This window comes from Lygodium microphyllum, chromosome 23, assembly GCF_053477565.2.
Source record: "Lygodium microphyllum isolate KBCC chromosome 23, Lygodium_microphyllum_v1.1.10, whole genome shotgun sequence".
Classification (NCBI taxonomy): Eukaryota; Viridiplantae; Streptophyta; class Polypodiopsida; order Schizaeales; family Lygodiaceae; genus Lygodium; species Lygodium microphyllum.
Window position 1 is genome coordinate 6,033,661 of NC_141157.1, and position 12,360 is coordinate 6,046,020.

A 12,360-nucleotide genomic window follows, 5' to 3' on the forward strand; every position below is an offset into this window, starting at 1 on the left:
TGTGGTGGACTACGGTTTCGAGCCACATTTTCCTATGCACAACGTGGGGATTGGTGTTTGTTAGTACACGAGGATGGAGCACTTAGCCCGAGGTTTTTCTATTGCAGGAGGTTACTTTGAATCACTTTTGCGTGAGATCTAGGGTCTTTAATATTTGATTGTAGAAATATTACAATTCCTCATTGTCATAAATGCATCCCTTCCTAACTTTATATTCAAGTCTTGCATTGCATGTCTCTCCACCAATGCAATATGTTGTTGGAATACTTGTAGTGGGGTAAACCCACTATGAAGCAAGTTTTTGACCCATGTTCCTTTCTCTTCAGATAACCAAGGTGCAACAAGCAACCTTGAATCAAACAAACCTTCACAATGTATCCCATGGCAAATATGGCCTTCCCAATCCACATGATTATGCTCCACATAATTTGTTCAAGCTATATTTGGCCATAAATAGAGTCTATACACATAGAAATGACATCTACAACCCAATAAATGTTTGCCACCTTTAGCATTTGGTCGCTTTTCATGAGCGGTCACTTGTGGTTTACTACGCAAGTCTTTTGGTCCAAAAGCACACCAAAAACTAGGCATATGAAGCAAATGATATCTATGAGAATCAGTTTGTACATATGAATAATCAAGCCTCTAGAAGTCAACTAGAACATGACATTTGTATACATACCATATTTTCTCTATCCATGAGAATTCAGTGGATTGTGTTAAGGTTCCTTGTTCCCGCCTCCGAGAAATTTGTCTCTTAAAGTTTGTGGGTGTGCCTTTTGAACTACTCTCCCCAGAAATGAAATCGCTCACTTGATCCCAGTAAATGTGTGCATATGCTTGAACATGGTATTGTCTTGTTAGATCTAATTTGATCATCCATGTTAGAGCCGATGCATTAAAAGGCCTCAAAGTTGGACAATGTATTTTAAAAGGTACATCCATATTTAGAGGTACTTTGAGAGCTCAACTGAAATGGAAGGAAAATGTATTGCAAAACACATTAGAGTCAATATTACTCCTTTTTTAAAAAAATTGTACATAAATTATAAATTCATTTTCAGTAATTGACCATTCTGCATAACAATCTGGATTGAAAGACCTCTTTGTAAAACAACAATTTGACAAGAAGCTGGTTTGTAGCTTCCTAGATAGTGTCTGAGAGCATAAGCTTCTGGAGGAGCTGTTGCCAAAGAAGCTCGCTAATGTGCTTTTGGGTGGGACTTGTATTGTAACCACTTCTCACTCTTAGGATGTGGTGAGATAGTTGGAGCAGACATGTGGGGCTACCTGCATTAGGAGCTGGAGTTGCTGAGGGAGGAGGACGTGGTGAAGCATATTGTGAAGACTGCACTTTTCTAGAGAGTGTGCCTCTAAAAAAAATTGTAATAACCAGTGGAGCTCCGAGGGCGTGGATGTGTAGACATTCTGCATTAGGCATTACATCACCTATGTCTATCCTAGTTTCGAGTTTAAGGTTGTGTGTGAAGAGCAGAGCATACGATGGCAGCGATTGCCATCATTGTACCACCACTAGATAGTGCCCTTGGGCAACGCAATCACATCGTCCTTGGTGGTGCGACGCACTAGCATGTGGGGGCAGTACTCAGGACGGATGGGGAGGATGGCACCAAACCATCCTTTGCCTGTAGCAAACATCGATCGATGAACATGTGGTCATCATGGGAGGATATCGATAGCAAGCAAACAAATGAAGTGAATGTGAACTCAATGAAGCAAGGGGAAGGTATGGTAGGGATCAAACCACTGCACGCACTGGTGAGATGTAGAGCCAGCAGGAATGAAGGACATGGGAGGAAAAAGGTGGTGTACTGAAAGAATAAGGGGATGCGGAGTATGAGGGAGAAGAAGAGGGCCTTGCGGGTATTAACTGCTAACATGTATGTGCTGGAAATGCGAGGGGTGGGGCCGTGGGGGCACAGAGGAAAGATGAAAACTGTTTTTCATCTTTCCTGAGTGGGCTCTGATCAGCAGGGCTCGCCTTCCACATTGATCAAAGAGGGGGGCCCATACTAATATTTATCCTCAACCACAACAGCTCCTCCTCCTCCTTCTTCGGTTGTGACCCGGCCATATAGATATGTATTTGATACACACTCACTCACACACGCACACACACACACTCTCTCTCTCTCTCTTTCTCTCTCTCTCTCTCACTCTCTCACTCACTCACTCTCTCTCTCTCTCTCTCTCTCTCTCTCTCTCTCTCTCTCTCTCTCTCTCTCTCTCTCTCTCTCTCTCTCTCTCTCTCTCTCTCTCTCTGTGCAAGATCTTGGCAGTAAGCTCTCTCTTCCTGTGCAACACTTGCCGCAAGCGTTGCTTTCTCAAAATTATAGATTTTTCTAGCCTAGAAAAGTATTTAAGTATTGGTGTGGATGCTACTACTGTTGGATTATCTTTGTGATCCATTAAAGTATAGATGTCAATGCTACTATTGTTGACATTGTTTTTGTAATCCATTGAAGAATTGGTGTGGATGCTACTATTTCTTACTATTTTTACATAGTAAAATATTGGTAATGAATTGTAACTTTTAGGGTTAATGAGGATGGTAGTAGCCATGGTTGTGGATGTTGCCTATTTATCCTCTAATGGGCAATATTAATGAGCTCGTACTTATTTACTTGCAAATAGACTATTTTGTTTTTCAATTACATAAGTCCCAACTATATTGAAGTATGCCATTTTTATCTCAAAGGTTGGTGCTTTCAGCAATTTGGAATCTGTCAAGAATGATTAATCCATGATGCAAGTTATATTTGCCACATTAAAGTATGCTATTGCAAGTTCATCTTAGTATAATAAAATGCTCAAATTCTTTTATATAAATATGAAAGATCTTGCTTGATGAGAAAATGTCATCTATTACTACAGGACCCTAGAAATTTTGTTGGCAAGCTATCTTTATGTTGCTATATACAAGTGTTTTGCTTCAAAAAAAAGTAAGCCCTATTGAAGGCCTTGCCAATGTTATTTGGAACATATTTAAATGTTAGTCTAGATATGATGTACCAAGTGATATTCTTCAATGATTCAACATAGTGAATCCAAGCATATGAGCTCATTTTGTGTGTGTGTGTGTGTGTGTGTGTGTGTGTGTGTGTGTGTGTGTGTGTGTGTGTGTGTGTGTGTGTGTGTGTGTGTGTGTGTGTGTGTGTGTGTGTGTGTGTGTGTGTGTGTGTGTGTGTGTGTGTGTGTGTGTGTGTGTGTGTGTGTGTGTGTGTGTGTGTGTGTGTGTGTGTGTGTGTGTGTGTGTGTGTGTGTGTGTGTGTGTGTGTGTGTGTGTGTGTGTGTGTGTGTGTGTGTGTGTGTGTGTGTGTGTGTGTGTGTGTATGTGTGCGCGTGCGTGCGTGCGTGCATGCTTGCTTGCTTGCTAAAGAGAATATTATGGTAGAGCCAAACAATAATCATAGTTTTCAGCCATAGGAGCATATACTTCCTATATCTAGTTGGGCAAAAGGTTGTGTATCTGGACAAAAGCTATCTGTGCTATAGAACAGGTTTAACGTCCCACTCTAGGATCATCATACTTTATGAAAGAGGCATGAATTATGAGTTTCCATCCTATACCTAGCCTACTTGATTTTCTTGCTATTGACTTCATCTAGGAGGCTTCTCTCTCCTTCCTTAGCAAAGGTGTTTGTGTATAATGTATCCCCTTTTATGCCCTTTCTCCTTACAATGAGTGTGTGGTTTACAATCCCCACCCATGTAATGGAAATCCTTAGATTCCCTTAGATTTCACAAGTCTTCAAATTCTTAATGATAATAACTTTGTTTGAAATAACTAAGGAAGTGTACGAATCCAATTATGGTATTTGCGAGATTGTTAAGGACACTCCTATGCACACTTACGTCTCCCTATTTATATGGGCATCTTGCAATGCCAAGATAGACATCTTCAATTCATGATGAGACTCACAGCTATCGATCACAATTTCATGTTCCTTATGTATTTGGAAAATATAAGTGTATGATTCACATTCACTTTGTGGAAAACAAAAAGTATTTAGCCTCCATGCATCAATATGTGAAATGTATTAACCAATAGTAACAACTAAAGCTCTTTTAAAAATCGTTGATTATGAGACCATGTGACAAAGACTACACCCCTTGCCAAAAGTTTAGGGGATGGTTCAAAGGCAGAACCCTGTGCCACTAGCTTATAATTTTGCTACTTCTTTTAGGAATATGCTCCTTTGACGACTCCGCTTACCACCCAAATGGCAGAGTGTGGGTAGGCACCTAGCACCCCAGTTCAGGGGTCCAAGTAGTGCTGGACTCTCACTAGCTAAAATCACCGATCTTGGTGGGTTCCCTTAAAGGGATGCCATACCCCAAGTTTGGGCGTCGGCTTGAAGGTGGTGTCCCATCACACCCAAGCAAACACTACCCCTGACAGTATTTGCTTGCATGTGCGAAGTAGTGGCATCATTGGTTCAAGTACGAGCTTGCGTACAAGCTCATAAAGGGAGGGTTTTGTCACTTCCAATGCTCTCAAGGGTTCCATGTAGCATGGATGTGGACTAGGTTAGCACTTAGGCCATCAATCACAATCCTATGCCCTTAATATGTGTGTGTGTGTGTGTGTGTGTGCAGCGCATGCGCACGTGCGTGTGCATACTAAAGAGAAATATTATGGTAGAGCAAACAATAATCATAGTGGTCAATTGACCATAGGAGCATGTATTTCCTATATCTAGCTAGGCAAAAGGTTGTGTATTTGGACAAAAGGTGCCCATGCTATAGAACAAGGTTTAACCTCCCACTCTAGGATCATCATGCTTTAGGAAGGAGGCATGAACTACTAGTTTTCATCTTCTATGTAGCCTACTTCATTCTCTTGCTATTGACTTCATCTAAGAGGTTTCCCCCTCCTCCCTTAGTGAGGTGTTTGTGTACAATTTATCCCCTTTTTATGCCCTTTGTCCTTGCAATGAGTGTGTGGTTTACAATCCCCACCCATGCAATGGAAATCCTTCCATTCCCTTTGAGCTCAGTTTCTCCTTTCCCTTTGCGGTCTAATCAACTCCTTTGAAACTTTGGTTTTAAACATTACTTCTCCTTTCAATTTACCATATCTTCCAATTAGGAAAAAGTGGTGATATGATCATGTTGTCATCAAAGATTGAGGGATCTAAAACTCTTTAAATTTTTTTTAATTATGAGATTATGTGACAAAGACTACATCCCTTGCCAAAAGTTTAGGGGATGCTGTCCATGGCTCCATACAGCATGGGTGTGGACTAGGTTAGCACTTAGGCCATCAATCACAGTCCTATGCCCCTTATATGTTTAGAAAATATAAATGTATGATACACATTCATTTTGTTGGAAGGAAAAAGTGCCTAGACTCCATGCATCAAGACATGAAATGTGTTAACCAATAGTGACAACTAAAGCTCTTTTAAAAATCATTGATTATGAGACCATTTGACAAATACTGCATCCCTTGCCAAAAGTTTAGGGGATGCTCTTGAGGGCTCCATGTAACATGGGTATAGACTAGGTTATCACACAGGCCATCAATCATAATTCTATGCCCCTTAAGTGTTTAGGGAATGTAAGGTTATGGTATACATTCATTTTGTTGCAAGCAAAAAGTGCCTAGCCTCCATGCATCGAGAAATGAAATGTGTTAACCAATAGTAATAATCGTACTTCAAAATTTAGCGCAAAGTGTCTAGAGGAAATTAGGCAGAAAGTGCCACAAAGTGCCTAATAAACTTGTATTTAATGAAAGAGAAAAAGATGGTCCCACATGAAAGAAAAAGGAGAACACGTGTCAACGTAGACTTGTAAGAGCATTGTTTGAAATTGTATTTCCCTACACAATTACAAAAGTCGTAGCCAGCCAATAAGCAAGTAACCCTTCTCTTTAATACGTAAATCCGGACAATTTTTTCCCTTTGCAGTTATTAGAGCCAATTTATATATATATATTCTTAGTTTGGGAAGCTATTGGTAGAGGATTTGGAGGCCTTTAATGCTAGCGTTGAAAGCCGCGAGACCGCTAGTAGTGAACGTCTTGACGACGATGGTGACGACGAGGAGGGGTTCACCGTCCTTGTCGATGCCGATGCGCTTCAGGCTGTCACCGATCTCGAAGGGAGCATTCACAATCAATGGAGGCGCCCTGGGCACCGGCACCACGTTGAAGGTGCCCACGTACTCCGCACCGCTCACAGCGGTGCTCTGGTTCGCGTCGGGGAGGTTGACGAACACCACGAACTGCGCGAAGCGATCTTGGTCGCACTCCAGGCCCTCCAGCATCAGCACCTCCGTGCCACTGCTGTTAGAACTATCGGGCCGCTCCACCAGCGCGCGGAAGCGCTGTCCCAGAGGAATGCTCGGGCTGGAGTCATTGGCCGCCCCTACCTCCTTCACTCCTTCGGCCTTGGCCTCCGGAACGGAGCTGCCGTTGCTGACAGGCTGCGGCTCGTAGTTGAGCCACAGCTTATCGCCGTCACTTACCAAGGGGCTGTAGCTCACCCCGAGCTTGCTGTTGTCGAGCGCATCCTGCACCTTCACCCGCACCAGGTTTGCATTCTCGTCGTAGAAGAGGAACTCAGCGTCGAGGAAGTCTGTGTCCGTGGGGGGTTGCCGGCTGCCGCCTGGAATGGAGGACCTCCACACGTCCCAGAGCCGGTCCACGTTGCTGTGGTGGGCGTAGAAGATGGGGTCACGGGAGGCGGTGGTGAAGGTTCCCATGTCTTGGAGCAGGGGTTGGTTGGGGTCTCCTGTCCAGAAGTGGACGCCATTGTGGACGCTATTCTCGATGCTGCCTCCTAGCGGTGCACTGATAACGGTGGAGTTGGAGAGGTCGGTGCCGGTGCTGTATGCGCCCCCCATAAAGAGCTCCGCAGTGGAGGCGGTCACCATGGCCTGGTACATGGCGTTGAGATTCTCCTCTACGACCACGGAGTTGTTGGTGGTGGTGGACAGGGGGCTGAGACGCACTAGCTCCGGGGGCAGGTTGTCTTGGTTGCGGTTGGCGTCATAGAGAGGGCTGGAGGTGTTGCTAGTGAAGATGGAGGGCATGACATTGCCGCCTGCACCGGGTGTCTGGTTATCCCAGTTCCAGAACAGGAGGGCGAAGTCTAGGTCGCCCCCTAGCAGGCTGGCGAGAATGCGCTCGTGGAAGTAGAGGTACCAGCGGTGCCAGGGCAAGAAGAGCCACGAGAAATGGACCTGCATGCTGACGTTGGTGCCGGGCTGCTTGTAGGCGCCGTTGCAGAAGGCGCAGTGGATGTTGGCCTGCACGGCCAGGCTGCGGGGGTCGCTTGAAGGGAGCGCGCGCATGAGCTCGTAGGCTCTAGCGTACTTGGCAATGTAGGTCGCGCTGGCGAGATGGGCTGGCCTTCTCACACGCGCGCGAGGAGAGGCCTCCAAGCTGAAGTCGCGCACCTGATAATTTCCCGGAGGAAGGGGCAGGCAGCAGTTGAAGGTGAGCGAGACTGGCGGCCCCGCGGCCGAAGTGGCCACAGCCAGGTCGCACTGGCGTAGGTCTGGTGCAAGGACGGGCGCCGCTTCAGCGCTCGTAGCAATCGAGAACAGCAGCAGCACCACCAAAACACTCGCCTCCACCACTCGTCGTATCCAATTACCCTCACTAACCAGAGTGGAGCCTTCTCCCGTCATATCGATCAGCTTCCTAACCTAACTTTGCTTTTGTTTGTAAATCTACTACAAAGACAGTCTTATGATGATGGGGTGCGATGCAGTTACCGATCCCTCGGTATTAACCTCACCGCTTGTCGTGCCGATGCAACGGAAAAGCGTGGACTCGTTTTGGCCCTCCAATCGTTTATATAGCGTGCCCTCAGGTGGGTCACTAGTTAGTAGTCAGTCCTTGTTTTTCCTTGACTTTTCGCGTGCCATACATTGTCTCTCAACTCCGCGTATAACGTTTGACAAATAGGTCGAAGCGTTACGTTCAAGACCCGATTTCATCCTTCAACGAGAGGTGCGAACAACCTTACCTTTCAAAGGAAAAGTGATATTTGAGAACTTTCAATTTTGCCTTCCTTAACTACTTTCAATAACACTATCAACTTTTTACCCTTTTTAAATAGTACGAAGAAAAGGGTGGTTATTCTTATATTTCAGTCCCCAGAAATAAGGCAAGTGTGGTTATTCTTTCATTTCAAATCACAAAAATAAGGCTATGTTTTGCACTAGTAAGGACTTATTCAAAATGCATGATGACTTGTTAGACTTTTGATTGTGTTGCTCAATTTAACCTTTAGAAGGTTCATGACTGTACTTTACTTTTTGATGCCTTTAGGTACACGTAAATGTGAATAGAGGGCACTGTAAAAAGGGGGGCTTGATGATAGAAATATATGCATTGAATGAAATGTCAATCAATTACGTGCATAGAGATCCTATCCTTTGATTGTTCGAGTGGAACTACATATTATAATATGATCATAGTTGAAAAATATACTTGTAATAGTAATACTTAGAAGTGCATGTGACATTGGACTTTTAATGGTTGTGCTCTCTAATCCACATGTGTTTATATGTTTGTGCATTGTGATGGTGGTGTAACTCCTATATTATATTTCATGCACATTGAACTAAAACTTACTCTTAGACCTTTAAAATTACTACCATGCCTACATGGGAGAGGATGTGGCACTCCCTAAAAAATTGAAGATCTAATTATCATTAGCTTTTGATGCTATTTTGAAAAAGGTCTCACATCTCTCTTAGATGTGTGAAAAATATAATTTAAACTTTCACTCTTAATTTTCTAAGACATTAACACATTTGTATTTGTTCTATTTTAATGACTAGTTGTTTTGGAAGCTTAACAAGCAGAAGAGCAATGAACTGCAGAAGGCATTTCATGATGGCATACATGTGATGGACCATATGGATGCAATGTGGAGCACATTCATGGATGCGATGAGGATTAAGAGGATCACTCTCTTTTTTAGACCAACAACCATCACTAGCCAACAAGGAAGCTAGGGATTACTTAACTTTAGCTCATATGGAGTCCCTTGTCTCTACTGAGAGCTTGCTTATTCTATGTGCATTTAATACATATATACATACACACATATACATACATGTATGCACACACGCACCCGCATGCATACACACACATCCCAGGCAGACACATGCATATATATTTGCTTTGGAGCAAAATTCATAGAGACACAATATACAAAAGGTATTGGTACAATTAAAGATGGTAGATAGAAGAACATTTCTTGTTTGTCCAATGTAACATTGCAGTCTCGTAGTGCTTTTCTTGAAATTCTTGAATAATGTACCTAAACGTATTCCAATTTCCCTCCATTGTAGTATTCCTCTCCTTTTCTTGAAAATCTCAAACAATTCAAGAAAGTGTATACCCTCCCTTCATTTTTGCATAGGATTTGCTATTTTCTATTTTAACTCGATGTCCTCTTCTGCTTTATGTTTTATTTCAATAGAAACTTCACATCCTTGGCATCCTTCATCTTTTATCATAGTAATCACAATATATAACAATTTTAACCTTGATAATAATAGATGGATTCCTACTACCATCCTCGTTGATTTTTGGGTCATGTTATAGACGAAGAAGAGGAGAAAATGTGAAAATGAATTCATTGATTCTTACAAGGGGCAACTCAAGGAGGTGCTTATATGACATGCATATATGCATGTGGAATGGCATTTGTAGAACTAGCTCGTTGACATGCCATGCCATAGATCAAATTGTAAGTTTACTAAAATATTCTAATAGGCTTCAAATTAAGTTTTATGTTTCAAGAATTTACTAAAGTTTGTCTATGTTTGCAAATATATACCCATCAAAACTCAAAGATTGACAACTTATTGAAAGTATAGTTGGAAATTTCTATGTATTTCATGGCTCTATTGATGAGAATTTGTATAAAGCGACCTCAAACAAGTCATTGGTAGAGGAAGATGTTTTCTTTTATGATAAGTTTCACAATGCACTATCAAGCATAATGAGATATGGATTGCAAGCCTCTTTCAATCCCAGATCTAGATAGCATTGAGTGGCAAATTTCAGACTCAAATTTATATGAATAATTTAGGTTAAAGATTTATGCAGATATCCAAAGTGATTTGTGACCCAACATACTGAGTCAACGAGTGAAGATCACAATCTTCATACCATTACATATTTTGTGGACTTCTTTTATGATTAGAAAGTTCCAAAAACATCATCAATGCTCATATGTAAATTAGAGAAATGCTTGAAATTCTTAGGTCAAAGTTGGGATACAAAAGAAATGTGTAAGATTATGTCTATAGTGCAACAAAAATTGATTGTCTGTAAATATATGGTTGCATTACAACATTTTGTTTTGACTTTCTATTACATTAGATGGCATTATATGGATGGAAAGCTTGTATCAATTGATGAAAACTTACAAAATGACATTGATAATCCTGTGATGATGTTAAAGATTTAGTTAGAGGATGAGTCCTTAATGATGCTAAGTGTAAGGGCAAACATCTCCTTACATTAAGTGTAAATGGATCTAAAAAATGAGGATGTAAGTATCCCTACTATTTATTCATTCGAGTGTAATGGTTATAAGGTAAATAGAAAATATAATCCAAAAATGTGAGGCATGATCTAAGATACACATATTTTTATCTACTAATAATATAATCATGGTGACCCTTATATGTAGGTGCCCCAAAGAAAAGAGAGAAATACTTTATATGGAAACATTTGCTCAAGTTTTTCTCTTATCACTGTGACAAAACATGGATCTAGGGCATAGCATTGACTATGGAGGACGAAAGTCGATAACAAAACTCATAGTGACATAGACAAGAAGACAAATTGTTGCTCAAGTGAATTAGGTTCCAAGATGTAGGCTTGGACTCATAAACACAATCTTGAGCTGACGATGATAAACACACAGAATGAAGTACAAAGTACAAAATAGCATTGCATTGAAAAGTGAACCAAGTACATGTCTTTACAACTTTTTAGCTTCTCCACTCTCCTCACTATGCATATGGGATTCAAGACATCTCTTCCTGGAGCATGCATCATTTGTTATTTCTCAACACCCCCTTCAAATGATGAGTCCCTACACTTGCTGGCTTTCCCCCCCTACATGATAACATGGCTCAAGAGACTAGCTCATAGGCAGCCTAGTCAAGTTAAAGCTTGAGATTTTACATCTTTGGCAAGGGTTTTTACAAAGTAAATCCACTATGGAAACAAATTCCTTAGAACAATCTGTCAGAGTTTTTGATGGTAACGGAAGCATCTTCTTCTTCTTCTTCTTCTTCTTCTTCTTCATTCATGAATTGGTTTTGGTGGTGCTCATTCTACATCTGATGTGCTCTTTTCTTGTGGAAACATTCATTGTCAATATGGCCAGTCTTACCACAATAATGACATGCCATCCAACTTTTGTTGTCATTGTTTGAGCTGGTCTATTTTTACATCTTTGCTTTTACATTTGCTTTCTCCATCAAGTAGTGAGTGCTCAATGTCTTTGAGTGAGAGACTGGGAACATTACTTAGTGCTGAAACAAAATTCTCATACGGTTCATGATTAACACTGGCAAGTAGCACTGCTATTGCCTCATCCTCATCAATGTTCTTTTTAAGAGTTGCTAGATGAGTTTTAAGGCTCTTGAACTTATTGATGTTTACAGTCACACATGAATTGTCTTTTAGATCCAACTTATAAAACTACATAAGTAATTTTACCTTGGAGTGAAGTACAAAGTACAAAATAGCATTGCATTGAAAAGTGAACCAAGTACATGTCCTTATAGCTTTTCAGCTTCTCCACTCTCCTCACTGTGCATATGGGATTCAAGACATCTCTTCTTGGAGCATACATCATTAGTTATTTCTCATACATCATTTGTTATTTCTCAACAATCACAACCTATTTGATAGGGATATGCAATAGTTATAACAAAGATGAAATACAATACAAAGATGATTTGAATTCTATTATCAATAATTGTATTTGATTATAATGCTATATTTTATATAAAATAATGTAACTTCTAATGTGTATACCAATTCATGGTAACGTCTTTGCATTCCTTCTACATTTGAACTCTCAAAACTATTGATGTTAACATCTGTCTCATTGCTCATCTCCATATCATCCAAATGTATGATATTTGGATGAAATTCAATCCTTTTGACTTCTCTACGGTGTGGGTGAGGTGATGGAGGTACATAGGCAAGTGGTAGCGAGACATTTCTATATGCGGTGTAGTTGATTAGATTCTGTTGTGGAGGTTAGTCATAAATATATGTATGTATCACATGGATTCAATATAAATGATTTTTAAAATACCATTTTTTCACATTTTTTA

The 12,360-nt window shown here is 41.0% G+C and overlaps 1 pseudogene; it reads right to left on the reverse strand.

The window, feature by feature from the left end:
• Window positions 1-5,799: 5,799 nt before the first annotated feature.
• On the reverse strand, window positions 5,800-7,800 carry LOC148015833 (polyphenol oxidase I, chloroplastic pseudogene; annotated as a pseudogene).
• Between the last annotated feature and the right edge of the window lie 4,560 nt (window positions 7,801-12,360).